The sequence below is a fragment of the Anabrus simplex genome, chromosome 5 (genome assembly GCF_040414725.1).
Source record: "Anabrus simplex isolate iqAnaSimp1 chromosome 5, ASM4041472v1, whole genome shotgun sequence".
Taxonomy (NCBI): domain Eukaryota; kingdom Metazoa; phylum Arthropoda; class Insecta; order Orthoptera; family Tettigoniidae; genus Anabrus; species Anabrus simplex.
The window spans coordinates 377,183,929-377,198,859 of NC_090269.1; positions in this window are offsets into that span (position 1 = coordinate 377,183,929).

The window sequence follows — 14,931 nt, forward strand, 5'->3', positions numbered from 1 at the left end:
ACTCAGCCTTGGGAGGTCAACTGAGAAGAGGTGGGTTCGATTCCCACCTCAGCCATCCTGGAAGTGGTTTTCCTCCAGGCAAATGCCGGGATGGTACCTAACTTAAGGCCACGGCCGCTTCCTTCCCTCTTCCTTGCCTGTACCATCCAACCCAACCTTCCCATCCCTCCACAAGGCCCCTGTTCAGCATGGCAGGTGAGGCCGCCTGGGCGAGTACTGGTCATTCTCCCCACTTGTATCCCCCGACCCAAAGTCTGAAACTCCAGGACACTGCCCTTGAGGCGGTAGAGGTGGGATCCCTCGCTGAGTCCGAGGGAAAAGCCGACCCTGGAGGGTAAACAGATTAAGATAAGATGACCTAATAAATGCACACACACACACACACACGCGCGTATATGAATACACACACAATTCTAACCAGCTCTAAATGGCTAGACTTACTAATTACTGTCTATTTACAAATCTCTCTTTTGTACACACACCAGGGAGTCCCGGCCGGTTGGAATTATCTGGGGACGGCTATAATTCTTACCTTCACTTTCCCAAGTCCAGTCAACTCGTACAGCAGCTGTGTGTGCCACTGGCTACACAACACACGATGACTGTTCGTTGGATCGATTCCACAGACAGTTCAGTAATACACAGAATCACATGCAGTGAACAACCAAACAGCTCAACAGCAGGACGATACTCACAACAGCGAACATTATTGCAGGTCCATTTCCCTTAACACTACCGATAGCGGCTTTCCTCGCTGACTCACGCAGAAATACACGAACATTTAGTACAGTCTTCCGTTCTGTCGCCTTTACCCACACACTGCCTTCTCCGACACCACGAAAACAGCTCCTAGTTTAGACCTCGGTAGGACACTGGCGACAGCCAACACATCTGTTGCCCTCAGCCCAGCCATCAAACCCGAACTCACTGAGTGTCACACTGACTCCACCACGGAGTCCAACTCTGACTCCGAGTCCAACACTGACTGACTGTACGGCCAGCCTCCCTTTTTATAGCTTGAGTGATTTTCAGCGAGCAATTTGGCCATGTAACTAGAGGTAGAACATTTCCGTTTCATCTCCAAGAAACTCACAGGTAAGCCGGCCCCATCCTACAAGCTGGCTGGGAGATCCCAAGTCGTGTGAGTCACTAGTCCATTCTTGGAAGTACTGATAGGAGCTAACACTGGTCTGGCACGTAACAGTATTCAGTGTGATTCAGCAGCCCCTTCCAATATCGTTAGCTGGAGCCCATCCAACGTGCACATGGTTATAGGGGTACTATTCCGCTGCATGCGTTCTGTATGGCACTAATGTTCAGTGAGCACATTTTGCACACGATTTTGAACCCTAGCGAAATGTGATATCATCCGTTCGCAGAACATGACGCCTTGAAATAATGTAGCTACGTCCTTTAACCATGTAACTATGTTAATGTGTCGTACCGTGTAACCGGTCCGCCTCTGTGGTGTAGTGGTTAGCGTGATTAGCTGCCACCCCCGGAGGTCCGGGTTCGATTCCCATCTCTGCCACGAAATTTGAAAATGATACGAGGGCTGGAACGGGGTCCACTCAGCCTCGTGAGGTCAACTGAGTAGAGGTGGGTTCGATTCCCACCCCAGCCATCCTGGAAGTGGTTTTTCGTGGTTTCCCACTTCTCCAGGCGAATGCCGGGATGGTACCTAACTTAAGGCCACGGCCGCTTCCTTCCCTCCTCCTTGCCTATCCCTTCCAATCTCCCCATCCCTCCACAAGGCCCCTGTTCAGCTTAGCAGGTGAGGCCGCCTGGGCGAGGTACTGGTCATTCTCCCCAGTTGTATCCCCCGACCAAGAGTCTGAAGCTCCAAGACACTGCCCTTGAGGAGGTAAAGGTGGGATCCCTCGCTGAGTCCGAGGGAAAAGCCGAACCTGGAGGGTAAACAGATGATGATGATGATGATGACCGTGTAACCGGGTGTAACGAAGAGGGGAATCAATGCATAAAACTAGGTAAAAGTGCAGTAATTAATGTCTTAAACACCGAATCGGATGGCGTATGTACTCTGCTCTCGTCGTACTACCAGCGTGTTACCAGCAATGTAGCGTTGCGGGTGAGGTTAGGCGTTCGCCTAGCAAACGACGGAATGTGCCAGCGGCGGTTCGAGTCCTGCATTATTCAAATATTGTTGCATCGGTATGATGTTTGATTACGGAAACACAGGCCCACGCTTGCCACATTCAAACAGTAGAATGACGCTGTTATTCGTCCTGTGCCCTGCGCATACTCCGCTGGTTAGGGCATGAATCTACTGTAATCTCTGTTTTCCACAGAGGAATCACTTGACATGCTCCTCATTTATGGGGAAGCAAGACAAAACGCGTGCGAGGCACCAAGTCTGTACTAGGAACGGTATCCCGACAGGCGACACTAGGCTGCTACGACATTCCGTCGTGTTGAAAAACGCCTAAGGACAACAGTAGTGATTTCCAACCAGCAATAGGCCCGTTACGTCGTGTGAAACAGAAGAGGCCGTTCTAGAGGCAGCTCATGGATATCGACACACCTTTACAAGGGCGATTTCACTACAGGTGAACGCCAGCCAGCCGTCCGTCTGGCGAATACTGCATGAAAGTAAATTTCACCCATACCATCTTGAGCTACAGCAAGAGCTCCATGGGCGGGAGTTCGAAGCTCGAATGGAGTTCTGTCGGTGGCTAATAGGCAGGCAGGACAATGATGCAGCATTCGTATCGCATATCCTGTTCTCGGACGAATCGCGCTTCCGCAATAATAGGAACGTCAATCGCCAAAACATGCACTATTGGAGTCCGGACAATCCTCACTGGGTGCGACAGCCGGCCCATCAAGTACGACGGGGAGTGAATGTTCGGTGTGGAATCTTGTTGAATCGCCTGATTGCACCTTATTTCTTTGAGGCCATTGGACGGGCCCGCGCTACATGCAATTTCTGCGGCAGGAACTCCCACTGCTGCTGGAGGATGTGCCCTTGCACGAAAGTTTGACGATGTGGTTGCAACAGGATGGAGCTCCACCACACTCGATTTTGCCCGTTCGTAACCATCTGAACGACGAACTGCCAGGGAAGTGGATAGGACGAGGAGGCCCTGTTTCTTGGCCCGGCAGATCACGGGATATAACGCCGTTAGACTTCTTGTGGTGACATTTGAAGAACGTCGTTTAGACTCAACCGGCGGAAAACCCTGACCAGCTCCGACAACTCATCACGGACGCCTGCCGAGCAATAAAGTTACACCTGGAATGCTTCAGCGCGCAAGACGATCTATGGGACACGGACCCGAATGTGCATAAACCAAAACGGTCATCACATCGAGCATTTGCTGCGATAAAACATTGTCAGGTCAGTTGTGTTCCCATTATTTCCGGTCTGTATGCGTCGTGTCTGCTAACTAATCGGTCCCTCTTACGGCCAAAAGCACATTAATTCACACACAATTTGCATTAAAGCGGGTATTGAACTTACATTGCGACCGGTGCGTATTAAACAGATATTTCAAAAATTAGTAATTTTCGCCCCGGACTCGAACCTCGCACCTGACATGCAAGCCCGCTCCGTTACGCCTTTATCAACTACACTGCGGTTCCGTTTGGCACACTGGGCGGTCAGAATATTAATTTAGTGTTTCGCCGGCGTGTCACGTTCATATGATATAGAGGCACACGCATGTCTTTCAGTTAATAATAATAAATTGTTGTATTTGCTTTACGTCCCAATACTACTTTTACAGTTTGTGGAGACGCCGAGGTGCCGAAATATGGTCCCTCAGGAATACGAGTATAACATTACGGTCCACCTCTGTGGTGTAGTGGTTAGTGTGACTAGCTGCCACCCCCGGAGGCCCGGGTTCGATTCCCGGCTCTGCCACGAAATTTGAAAACAGGTTCAAGGCCTGGAACGGGATCCACTCAGCCTCGGGAGGTCAACTGAGTAGAGGGGGATTCGAATTCCTCCTCGCCCAACCTGGAAGTGGTTTTCCGTGGTTTCCCACTTCCCCTCCAGGCGAATGCCGGGATGGTACCTAACTTAAGGCCACGGCCGCTTCCTTCCCTCTTCCTTGCCTATCTCTTCCAAACTTCCCATCCCCCACGAGGCCCCTGTTCAGCAATAGGGGAGGCCGCCTGGGCGAGGTACTGGTCATGCTCCCCAGTTGTATCCCAGACCCAGAGACTGAAGCTCCAGGACACTGCCCTTGAAGCTGTAGAGGTGGGATCCCTCGCTGAGACCGAGAGAAAAACCGACCCTGGAGGGTAAACGGATTACGAACGTACGAACGAACGATAACATTACGGCGTCCTATCATGGTGAGGCGATAAATACCAAGATATTCGGTTGTGTTGTCTGAGCATACTGGCGGGGCAGATGTTTTCAGGACGGAATTTACATTGTAAGTTGCATAAACTACATTGGAAGGGGCGCCCGAATCACGCTGTATAACTTGAAATGAGAAGTTTGGCAACTCGAAGCAATACGAGCCGGCCGGCAGACTTATCTCCATGGCAACCGCAGTGGGCCCACCCACATTTCTGGGGCAACCATACCTATTCCCTTCTCCGCACTCAAGCAGGCTGTAAAAAGCCCTCCCTCTAAGAACTGCCAGAACGCATCTTTCAATTTTAGGACCATAGTTATCGAAAATAACTCAAGTGTAAGAAATGGGGAAGATGAGTTCAAGGTTTGACTTTCAAACAATTTTCGCCGTTTCACTAGACAACAAGATTTTTTGTTTTTTGCTAGGAGCTTTACGTCGCACCGACACAGATAGGTCTTATGGCGACGATGGGATAGGGAAGGCCTAGGAGTTGGAAGGAAGCGGCCGTGGCCTTAATTAAGGTACAGCCCCAGCATTTGCATGGTGTGAAAATGGGAAACCACGGAAAACCATCTTTAGGGCTGCCGATAGTGGGATTCGAACGTACTATCTCCCGGATGCAAGCTCACGGCCGCGTGCCCCTACGCGCACGGTCAACTCGCCCGGTCAACATGATTTTGCGGTAAAATAGAAAATATGTTATTCTTATGGAAATCGCTGCCCTGATTTCGAAAATGATGCTGGTTTTTTTTCTGTCACGTCTAGTTTTGACGCAATTCGCTGTTTTAATATCTGCATGAATTCGTAAGGTGTAATGTTGAGAGATGTTCTCGCGCAACCTCGTTTAGAATACAGTTATGCGATTTGATTTGTTATTGTTTGCATTTTATTATAGGTTTATTGCTGTCTAAATTTTCATTTTGTATTTGGGGGCCTCCTGGTAAATTCATAACAAACTCCTCCAGATACGCAACAGCCCGTGAGGTATGTAGGATTGAAGATAAGACAGTTGAGCGTTTGTCTTTCATCTTAGACCACTTGAATAAAGGGTAGGTAAGGGTTATTCTGCCCGAAGGCAGGTCCGAACCTCCGCAGAGGTGTTCCTGAGCCGGAGTTTACGTGCGGTAGGGTGGCCAGTTCCTTTCCGCGCCTCCATTCCCTTACCCCCCACCACAGCGCGTGGCAACCCATCCAACTCCTGACCACGTCCAATGTTGCTTAACGTCGGAGATCTCACGGGATCCGGTGTTTACACACGGCTACGGCCGTTGGAACTTGAATAAACAGACGAGTTAAAAGCCCCAGCCCTTATGCAATGTTGATGATGGACTGATAAAGCAGTTTCCTTTCAAAGATAACAGTCCGAGAGTATTATACTCAAGAAGATGAACTTGTATTTTGTACGGATGTTTCAAATCTTCTACGTCAGTTGGGAGTGAAAGAGTATGATCCTAGTAACTGGCGTGTTTTTATTGACTCTTCCAAAAGAAGTTTAAAGGTGTTTTGCTTCATAATACAAACGTTCTGGCATCCGTACCATTTGCACACTCCACAAAAATGTCTGAAACATACGAGACCTTAAAGTTGGTGCTTGAAAAAATTAAATATCACGAGCATGGGTGGCATATTTTCGGTGATTTGAAGATCATTGGATTGTTGCTGGGACAAGGAAAAGTCTATACAAAATTTCCCTGTTTCGTATGCGAATGGGACAGCAGCGCACGGGATAAACATTGGGATACAGAGAATTGGCCAGAAAGGAAACAACTACAACCAGGTTCCAAAAATGTCTTGAATGTAAGTCTCATTGACCGTGAAAAAATTCTACTTCCACCCTTGCACATCAAATTAGGATTGATGAAACAGTATGTCAAGGCATTAGATAAAAGTAGTCTATGCTTCCAATATTTATCCACTAAATTTCCCTCATTATCAGATGCAAAAATCAAAGAAGGCGTATTCGATGGACTACAGATTCGTAAACTGATGAAGGATAAAATTTTCACAGACACGATGACCAAAATTGAGAAAGAGGCATGGAACGCATTCAAAGATGTAGTGACTAAATTCCTTGGCAACATTAAGGACCCTCATTACATAGACATTGTAAGGAAAATGTTGGTAAAGTTTAAGGAATTTGGTTGTAATATGAGCCTTAAGCTTCATTTCTTAGCTTCGCATCTGGATTATTTCCCTCCAAATTTAGAAGCTGTCAGTGAAGAAAAAGGTGAAAGGTTTCGCCAGGATCTCAAAGATGCAGAACGACGTTATCAGGGACGTTAGGATGTGAATATGATGGCCGATTACTGTTGGTCAATTGCATGCGACTACCCTTCTAGAGATCATTCAAGAACTTCAAAAAACCAGAAATTCCACGGAAAACGGGAGAAGACGGAGGTGTGACTTTAATCTAGCCTGCACATAATGTAAGTAACAAAACTATGTATGTTTAACCATGTAATTATTCAAGGTACGGTTATATTAATTTAAAAGCAACTGTACAGCCGAAACTAAATAGGCGCTTTATGCTTCAGTTTCACGAATTTCAATATACATTAAAAATATAATACAAACCATCTACTTGCTTACAAAGCAGCATTTATGTGTATTTAATGCATGCAAAATATGATTACGTATTGCAAGCTGAAATTTACATTAATGTATCAAATTTAATCAATACTAAGTATCAACAATTTTACGTAAGAACAAAATAACATTTTGTAAAATTGCCACTAAACTAGACGTGATACGCCAAAACTAATTCTTTTCTCGAATTCTGCGTTAAGAAATTCATAAAACCCATCTATTCTTGTTTTTACCGCAAAAACAAAAATTATTATATATGGTCACAAGCTCCAATGCAAAATGTCCTTTTCAAAAATGCCCAATATTCATTCATTCATTCATCATCTGTTTACCCTCCAGGTTCGGTTTTTCCCTCGGACTTAGCGAGGGATCCCACCTCTACCGTCTCAAGGGCAGTGTCCTGGAGCTTCAGACTCTTGGTCGGGGGATACAACTGAGGAGTATGACCAGTACCTCGCCCAGGCGGCCTCACCTGCTATGCTGAACAGGGGCCTTGTGAAGGGATGGGAAGATTGGAAGGGATAGGCAAGGAAGAGGGAAGGAAGCGGCCGTGGCCTTAAGTTAGGTACCATCCCGGCATTCGCCTGGAGGAGAAGTGGGAAACCACGGAAAACCACTTCGAGGATGGCTGAGGTTGGAATCGAACCCACCTCTACTCAGTTGACCTCCCGAGGCTGAGTGGACCCCGTTCCAGCCCTCGTACCACTTTTCAAATTTCGTGGCAGAGCCGGGAATCGAACCCGGGCCTCCGGGGGTGGCAGCTAATCACGCTAACCACTACACCACAGAAGCGGCCCCCAATATTCATAAATATTAATTACACATGCCTGCTGTCATTTCTTGATGGATACAGTATTTTTATACCCATCTCTTGGCACCGGTCAGAGGAAAGTGTAGCTTCCACCCAAAACCCAGTCTCATCCATGTCTAAGACAATATGGAAGCTGCTGGGGTATGATTGGTGCTGAGTAATGACATTTGGAGCATGATAAGTGTGTCTGAGAGTTATGAATGGTGTTGTTCATAGGGTCAATGGTGCTGCAACAGCACTTTCTTGCCCAGTGAGGAAAGCAATGGCAAATTACGTCACTCGTCATCTTGCCTACTATGCCTCATTTTAGTGCTGCCATTTGTTTTTGTAGTTTTTCTATAACCACACAGCCTTTGGTGGTGCTATTTGAGGATCCAACCAGCCTTTGGACTGATGACCTAACAGTCATTGTCCACGTTTAGGAATAGCCCAGTTCTTTCTTCCCCTTCTTCTTCTTATTATTATTACTTTACTACTACAGCTTTTCTCACATCTGTGATATCGCTAGTGCGAGTTGCGTCGCACATGTGGATTTGGTCCTGTTTTACGGCCGGATGCCCTTCCTGACGCCAAACTTGTATGGAAGTATGTGATCACTATTGCGCGTTTCTGAGGTGGTTGGTAGAGCAGTGCGTTGTCTGAATATGAAGAGGAAGGTCTTGAGACAAATACATACACCCCCTCACCGAGCCAGAAGATTTAATCGGATGCGATTAAAATCCCCGAGCCGGTCGGGAATCGAACCCGGGACCCTCTGAACCGATGGCCTCAACGCTGACCAATCAGCCAACGAGTCGGACAATGAATAGCCCAATATCGCAATGGTATTCTAAAATCTGACATTATATTACTAAATTGACCAAATATTAACCTCATATGTCGGAAATGTTCAAACTTCGCGATTTACTTTGTACTTGTGTGTCGGAAATGTTCCGACATAATACTTACTGCATGAAAAGCGTGTTTGAACGGAACAACTGAAGAAGTATGCGATTCTCGGGAAATACCAAGACTTTAGAGCAGGGGATTCCAAATAGCAGCCGGCGAGGGCTTTGGCAAATAAATATTTTAAGAAATGTGCATAAAATTTACAAAAAAAAAAAAAAAAAAATCATAGCTCGTTCAAAAGTGTATTGATTTTTATACCCTTTATATACACTAACTAGTCAGAACTAGAGTAGAACGCAGCCCGGAAGGCGGTTTGAAGAGGGTTGCTCAGTAACATTCGCGCGCTTTGTAGTATGACGTGTTTTCCGCTGAGCCAATAGAATCACTTCAGTAAGAGGTGCCTGTTTGTGTGGGTCACGATTGAATGTTTAGAGTTTTATTTGTAAATATCATAATCAACGAATTTAGGGAACTATTTGCATGTGTACGATAGATCCAGGAAGAGCAAAAAGACAAGTATTCCGTCGACAGGCGAGGAAAATAGTATTTAAAGTGTATTTGCATTTGGTAAGCATGCAGCAGCAGGCCTTCATAGGCGGAGAAGGTGAGGAACGCCATGTTGCCACGCTTCAAAAGAAGACATCACTCGCGTGTGGTATCGGCCTGCAAACAGTACAGAGGATAAAACAAGCTTCGGAAATAAAAATAATGCGGTGTTCAGGTCGCCAGAGAAGAATCCTTACAGGAAGAAGCCAGTGACGGTCCTCGATGATTTCAATAAAAATGTTCTGCGTACAACAATATTTGATATGTATAAAAATGGCGAATATCCTACGGCATTGAAACTGGACTATCCATTTACCTTCCTTAATATCTCGAAAATTTTCCTCAACACCTTCGCGAGGTTTGATATTAAAACGTAATTTGGACTTTTAGAAAACGTTTAAGCCCACAAAACATATAGGTCATCGCTTTGGAATTCAAGATATAACTGGATGAAGAAATGTTGTTATGCTCTCTGCCCTTCACCTTTAATTTCTCTCACCTTATCTCATCTTCCTTAATATCTCGAAAATTTTCCTCAACACTTTCGCGGGGTTTGAAGTTAAAAATTAATTTGGACTTTTAGGAAACGTTTAAGCCCGAAAAAATTATAGGTCATCGCTTCGGAATTAAAGATATAACTGGATGAAAAAATGTTTACACATACATGCTGTTACCAGTAGCCACATTGGCATCACCGCACCTCATACTTCTGTCTCTCTCTGCGCAACGAAACCGCCTTCCGGGCTGCGTTCTACTCTAATGCATTCATTAATACGAGGGTGAATCAAAAGGTAAGTTACACTTACAAATTATGGCCATTTATGAAAACACCTTATTAGAGGCAACACGCCTATCACGCCATGCATTGTAAGTTCACTCTTCCACGTAGTCCCCAATAGACTGTAAACATTTCTCGGAACGGTCAAGCAACTTTTCGATTCCGAGAAATCACCTCCAGTGCTATGTAACCACCTGGAGACAGCTGCTTTCACCTCTTCATCGTTTCGAAATCGTCGTCCACCGACATCCTTTTTCACCTTGTCGAACACACGATAATCTCATGGTGCTATGTCTGGACTATATGGGGGATGTTGCCATACCTCCCACTTGAATCGCTGCAGAAGTTGAGACATTTTGGCGTGACGTGTGAGGTGTTGCGTTATCGTGCAACGAAATCACACCGGCGCTCAATTTTCCCCGCCACATTTCTTTAATTGCCTTACGCAACCGGTTGAACGTTTGACAATAGGAAGCCGAGTTGATTGTTGTGCCCTTCAGCATAAATTTCACGTGCACCACATCCTCCATGTCAAAGAATGCTGTCGCCATTACCTTTCCTGCTGAAGATTGGACCTTGGCCTTCTTTCGTGGTGGTGATGTGGTGTGCATCCATTCTATCGATGCTCTCTTTGTTTCCGGGATGAATTTTTGGAACCACGTTTCAACCTGTGTGAAGATTCGCCACAGAAACTTGTTGCTCTCCACAGAATACCGTTGCAAAAATGCGAGTGACGATTGGAAATGCTGTGCCTTGTGAACATCGGTGAGCAGACGTGGGACACATTTTTGACAGAGTTGACGAAATCCCAGGTTCCGGTGAACAATGGAGAACTCACTGCCATACGACATGTTCAGCACGCTGGCAATTTTCTACAGTGTTATGCGCCTATTTTCTCTAACAATCCCATCCACACGGTCAACATTTGCAACAGTACTGGACGTTGTTGGCCTGCATTCACGATATTCATCGGTGAAATCCGTGCGTCCGACGTCAAATTGCTTACACCACTGTACAATACCTGTGCGAGAATTTGCCCTCTCATCATATACAGCAGTGATTTCACGATGAATGCTCATGAAATTAAGCCTTTTAGCCCATAGAAATCTGATCTTTGCACGCACCTCCAATTTGGAGTTGACGCACCAATGAGCCTAGCCCGCACTGCACACACAACACGATAGGATCAGTGGCGGCTCGTGAAAAAATCAGCCTACGTGCTACAAGAAAACCACTGAATAAGCTTTATTTAAGTCTGCATATTGCCATGATGACCAACATAATTCAAACCTGTTAATAATAATAATAATAATAATAATAATAATAATAATAATAATAATAATAATAATAATAATAATAATAATAATAAAGCTTTTCTCACAATTTATAACTCAGAACAAACAAGAACAAAATTACATTGTAATGCAGGAAAACATTTAGGGCCAGTCAAGGATTCTTTGACTCACCAACGAATTCCTTATTTTTGATTCCAAAAGGAAGATGGATATTTTAATAAGCATTGGTTGGTTTCCTTAATAACAACATTATCATTGCGATAGATTGCCTCCACTTACGCTTTACTTTCGAGACTGACGTTGCTTTCAATCCCAGGCGATACTAATCTCTAGTGGCAGAATCGCTAACCACTTACCACGTTCAACATCAGGGTAGCAGGAAACATCGTGCAGTTCTACCCCCCTTGCGGGAGAAAAAGTAACTATTGACGGGATCAGTGAAAGTTGAGCCCGGTTTATGGTATAGTCCACCGGCTACGGCGTGTGTTGCAAGCTTGGCTGCGCCTGCGTATTGCTTCCTTCAGGCTACAAGCCAGAGCTCATTTCAGATGAGCACGGACTAAGTTTCCCGGGAGAAGAGAGCTAGGTGTTCAACAGATCTTGTCCTGATTTTCACCAAACACAAATTCATACCGCACTCAAAACAAAGAAAAGGCACCACGATAATTGTACTGTACATAAATAATTCCGTACAGTTCCAAGCTACGTGCTGGAGCCCGGTAGCACGTATTGACCGGCCGCCACTGGATAGGATACTTCACCAACCTTCCTATCCGACGTGTCAGCAGTTACTGTAGCTTGCCCACGGTCAGGACACACAGCGTGCTCTCGCACAAGCTAGTGTAACTTACTTTTTGATCCGCCCTCGTATTATTTCCTTTTTAAGTATTCACTTGATCTGAAAAGATTATTTTTCATTTGAAAATGTAAAATCCAAATTTCTGCGGAAAAATGAGCCTCGCAAATGCAATTGCTACGACATTATAAAAATAGTTATTGGATCCATACAGTATGCCAACTTCAGTGTGGACATTTCATGCTACGTAGCATGCAATGAATACCAAGAAATACTTTAATTGCCATTGGTGTAAGAAGCGGTTTCAATTTTTCGTTCTTCTCTCATTGGTAGCACTGGCCGATACACAGTGCTGTACACTCGAAGAAATGTTCAGGGAGGTAGGCAACTCCTGGAAGAACACTGCTGAGATTTTAGGCTCATACAACTGTATATCATTATTCCCTTCACAATATTCCCACTAAATTGTCCTCATTTCAATTTTGTTTTGACCACAGGTACTTTCCCCTTTTTGTCATTTTTCAAATATTAATTCAAAAGAACTGACAATGTTTGGTGCTCTCCTTCCAAATTCAATCGTCCTCGGTATAAAAAAGAAAAATGGTGTTCTAAGCAATTAAAATTATTAAACGGTCATTTTAATTGAACTATGAATTTTATGTCATATTTCTCCTTGCGGAATTTTTAAAAATTGGCCTATTATTAAAGTGTGGCGCGCGATTATGCTTAAGGTTTCCAATGTGGCCCTCGAACATTTGCTGATTGTAAACCACTGCTTTAGAGAATCCATCGGCTTCTGAATATAGTTCTTAGTGTGATTTAGGGCAAGCAGCCTGCGATTGTGAATGATTTGAACTCGAGTGAAGATGATTGTCTTTCGGAACTTGATTTGAGAGTTGTGTATCGGGGTGCTAGAGAAATATTCAGCGAATCTAAAGTTGAAGAAGGCTCTTGTTCATTAGAGGATGAGAATAGTGTACCTATCCCTAGGAAATGTCTTAAATTGTCTACTGTGTCCTATCTAACCGTATTCTACAATCGACTGACGCATAACATTTATTTACCTTGAGGAAGAAAGAGCATGAACAGCAACTTCCATTGAGAGACCAAGACGCGTTTGAATTTTGGTAGAGAAGAAGATTAACCCGCGAGTGGTCGCTATTTGAGATTTTCTCTCACATTATTTTGTATTGTGAGTTTACTTCTCAACGATGCAAGGAAGGTGACTGTTCCCTCTTCTAGCTGAGTTTATAACTGTCGTGAGTAAAGCGATTCACATTTGAAGGGTAAGCATGCCCTCCTCTAGTTGTAACCAAGATTCGTACGAGTTCGTGTGCCCTGTGTGAGAGGTTCTCTCGTCGCGCGACCAGTGGCGTTGGTGTTAAGTCGAGACGGAAACTTTCTCCTCTTGTAGGCGTTAGTATTTGACTTAAGGGAGGCTGGGACTGAGTTTTTGGCGAAAAAAGTAAAAATGACCGATTTTCCAATTTGTGCATATGATTGTACGCCGGACTCCTGCGGATCATTTTGTGGTGGTATTTTTCGGTTTCCGCCATTTTTAAAGTACTAGCGTGACATTTAAATGTCCGGTTGAGTCCCCATCCACTAGCTTTTACTTAGGAAAATGTTTTTTTTTTCATATATACATTTTCAGGTATTGAAAATGTTCCAGCTGAACCAATTTGGTTTCAAATTCCTTGAGAATTTCATTGGTGGTTAACACCTGTATTGTCTTGATATTGACAGAAGGAATTTTTTATAATGTTGATACTTTAGTAGCCTTCAAAGGTGTATTTTTTAGCATAATTTTAGAAAAACATTAACACATAAAACACATTTTTTTCCAACACATTCATGGACTACATATGCAGACTTTCTCCCTGTTAAAATTATTTCCATACCTTGAAGTGCCTGTACACCAGATTTCAATGTGATATTTGAAGTAACTGTTCAGCTGGAGCATTTTTTATGCTTATCGGTTTTTAAAAATTTTAAATTGTAAGTGTTAATTTCTCAGAAAATTCTGTTGCTATTTTCCTGAAAATTGGTATATGGCCTTACTTCACCATTAGGAGACCATAAACCAAATTTCATTCAATTCTATCAATAATTACTATTTTTTATAAATTCAGTCCTAACTTCCCTTAAGTCGTGCACGTAACGTTCTCAATTTACTGATAAACGAGTCTTCAAAAATTATGAGTCAAGGAAGAATGCTTGGAAATAAACGCTCTTACAAACTCCAGCTAACTCAGATTTTAGAGAGAACACCTATTGTACTTTATTCTTGCTTTTGTATTGCGACTGTCAGAAAGTTCTATATTAATAACAATGTTATTGGCTTAACGTCCCAATGACTCATTTTACGGTTTTCACATATGCCGAGGTGCCGAAATTTTGTCCCGCAAGTGATCTTTTATATGCCAGTAAAGCTACGGCTGACGTATATGAACACCTCCAAATACCACCGACTGAGCCAGGATAGAACCTGCCAACTAGGGTTCAGAAAGCCGGCGCCCTAACCGTCTGAGCCATTCAGCCCGTCACTCTTGTGAATATTACGTAGGCTACTTATATGTGACTGAACTAATGACTAATTTCCATCAAGGAGTAATTTTTTCTGTAGTATACACGTAATCATTTTTTAAATCTAAACTGTAACGCAGTCTTTATGTCTCATTTCCGCAATTCGTTTCACTCTTACGCCTCGCAAAATTATAGAAGATATATTTATTTTAAATGAAGTTTAATGTGAGAGAAAGTTTCACGTGCGACCACTCCCGGGTTAAACAGATAATTTTCAATCTTTCACGACAAAAATATGAGGCCATTCAACGTGGTTGCAAATTGTGATAGTGTTCTCGAAACGTATTGTAGATATTCCATCGATATAAAAGTGACGA